Source organism: Crocodylus porosus, unplaced genomic scaffold, assembly GCF_001723895.1.
Source record: "Crocodylus porosus isolate Cpor-Errol unplaced genomic scaffold, CroPor_comp1, whole genome shotgun sequence".
Lineage (NCBI taxonomy): Eukaryota > Metazoa > Chordata > Crocodylia > Crocodylidae > Crocodylus > Crocodylus porosus.
This window is the reverse complement of record NW_017728931.1, coordinates 71,579,945-71,582,785: the sequence shown is the minus strand read 5'-3', so window position 1 is coordinate 71,582,785 and position 2,841 is coordinate 71,579,945. Positions and strand designations below refer to the sequence as shown.

The following is a 2,841-nucleotide window of genomic DNA, read 5'->3' as shown; positions in this document are numbered from 1 at the left end:
GATGGGATGGACGTGTGACTTGTGGGGTGGGGGCAGCTCCTGCCACTGCTTGCACCCTGGGAGGGCAGGGCCAGGGCGGGGTGTGCCCCTGGATCTGCGTGGTCCAGTGTGGGCTGCAGCTGTGAGTGGAGCCAGAGCCAGTGCTGCATGGGGCTTTTCTTGCTGGGGGCTAGGCTTGGAGCGGGCTGGGAGGAGGCTGCAGCCATCCCAACGTTTGCTGCAGCTCCCCTTCCAGCCCTGCACCACTGCCTGGTGCAGCCCCAGCTTTTCCCGGTGTTTGGGTGGAGGTGGGGTGTTCAGCCAGGGCTATACCAGGCGGTGGTGCGGGTCTGAGAGTAGAGCTGCAGTGAAATTTGGGGTGGCTGCAGCCCCTCCCAGCACCACCAGAGCCCGCTCCGAGCCTAGCCCCTGGCAAGAAGAGCCTCACACAGTGCTGCCGCTGCTTCACCCCACAGCTGCAGCTCACCCCACGCTGCACACATCTGGGGCCACATGCCTCCCTGCCCCCACACTCCTGGAGTGCAAGCAGTGGCAGGAGCTGCTCCCACCCCATGAGCCGTGCCTCCATCCCACTCCGTGCCCTCCCCCTCCCGACCCCAGCTGGGCAATGCCTGCCCCCTTCCTCACCACGGGGGTGTTGATCTGCGCCCCCCATGCCCCTTCCCTCCCCCCTCCCATTCTGACTTATTAGCTGGAGGCAGCTTTCCGTGTTGCCGGCTCTGGGCTGCGTGCAGCATGGGCATTTTTGGCCAACTTATCAGCCCCATTGGGCCAATATCTGATATAGGCGATTTTCTTTATATTTTTTGATATTAGACTGATGTATCAGTGCACCTCTAATGTATACATATGGTTTACCCTTTTGACATAGCATTCCTTTTAAAATTGAATCAGATAAAACTGTAAAACTAAGCAAAGATACTAATGAACTGAACATAGGTGAATGATGAACTTATGCACATGTTGTTGTGAAGTTGGAAACAGATATGATACTAAGCAAAAATTTATTTATTGATATTATGATCATCAGTCTCTTCATTTTATCTGTCTCAAAGTATTGCGCCTCATGTTAAGTAATGTTAAGATTACTCCTTAAGATGTTTTCCTCAGTGAAGTTAAAACTGGGTTTGATACAAAATGTGAATACTTGCCCGTTTGCTGCTTTTCCCAGAACAGCCTCTATTCTGTGGTAAAACTTTGAAGGATGAACACATTGAAGTTTAATAAATATTTAGGGCTAGGACTGGCTGTGTCTTATTAAAAAAAGAAGGGCTTCCCTCTACCTCTTCAGCCAGCTCTCCTCACACCTAGACAAAAGTGGATACAAAAACCCTTCAGAATTGCCTCTTGTTGTTGGGAGAAGGCAAGATAGTCCAACAGTGCCTCAAAGACAAAAAAGGGTGGCCTAGCCATGTCTCCATCTGCCATGCACTGGCCATCTCTTGAAGGGATGTAGAGCAGATTGTTAATGCTCTTAAATAATGGTGATCTCTGAGAATCATTCTCCCTTGCTCACTGGAATAAGCCTAGCTTTACACTGTGCTAAATGCTAGTACTATTTTAGCAGAGTCTTGCGTGGTGTAAAGTCAGGCTCACTTCTAGTGACAAATGGAGAATGCTTCCTAGAGATCACCAATATTCTGAGCTCATAGCTCTTCTGACTCCAGTCTGATTTCTGTTGTCACCGGAGATTGGAAGAGGCTGGATTACTCTTTGTGATACTGATTAGGTGTAGTTTTTAGAATAACTATTCTGGCATTACAATTTAAAAGTTTTTAAGTCTCAGAAGTCAGAACTTTTATGAGAGGGCTGCAATATGTTGTACCCCTACTGCTGCTCACCTCTTTCCCCATATCTTTTCTGACTTATTTCTTGTCTCTATCTTAGTTCTTGGGTAAATAATTGCTAATGAAGAAGCTCATCTATGCTAACTGGTTTGTCAAGTCTGGTAAATTACTGGTTTATACAATATACAGATGTCTTCCTGATTAAAAATAATATACAGTGGTACATTTCATTTCCTTGTTTTTCATGATTGCTTTATCAAATACCCTTTTGTAATACCTGTGAACAAGGGGTTACGGCAGAAGGAAAATCATTACTGCCCCAGGGAAAGTAGACAGAACGAGGGTGCAACAGAAAGAATGGAGTGAGGCAAGTTAACTTGTCTCTGAATTTCTTCTTTCGTGAGCTAAAATTTTTGGACTTGAGGGATAATTAACTGAGGATTTACATTAGAGTGAAAACAACTGTATTTATGACCTCTAGCTTCTATCAGCAGGAGAAGCCTGATGCAGTGACAAATGATGTTTTGCTTACAGTAATCTAACCTTCCCATAATTAATATATTCTGGAGAATGTTCTTCTGGATGTTTGGGTGTTAACATTGTTATTAGCAGCATGAAATTTTTTAAGCTGTTCTCATAAGACATATTAGCAAAGAGCAATGAAATGAAAATTCTACGGCATTGAGAAACCCTGCCACTAAACTGTAAAAGGCTTAAGCTTTCTGTCTGTATTTTTAAAGTAGTTTCATAGTTGGTAGGGTCAGAAAGGACCTGAGAAATCATCAAGTCCGACCCCCTGCCGTGGCAGGAAAGAGCAGTGGGGTCAAATGACCCCAGCCAGGTGTTCATCCAGCCTCCTCTTAAAGACCCCCGGGGTAGGAGCCTGCACCACTTCTCTTGGAAGTTGGTTCCAGACCCTAGCTGCTCTGACAGTGAAGTAGTGCCTCCTGATATCTAGCCTAAATCTACCCTCTGCCAGCTTGTGGCTGTTATTTCTTGTCACTCCTGGGAGTGCTCAGGGGAACAGGGACTCCCCCAATGCCTGCTGGTCCCC

The 2,841-nt window shown here is 46.5% G+C and overlaps 1 protein-coding gene across 4 annotated transcripts in view; it reads left to right on the top strand.

Annotated features, from left to right (window-relative positions):
- ACSS3 (acyl-CoA synthetase short-chain family member 3) overlaps positions 1–2,841 on the top strand; it is a 178,383-nt gene that overhangs the window by 145,856 nt on the left and 29,686 nt on the right. The window lies entirely within an intron of this gene.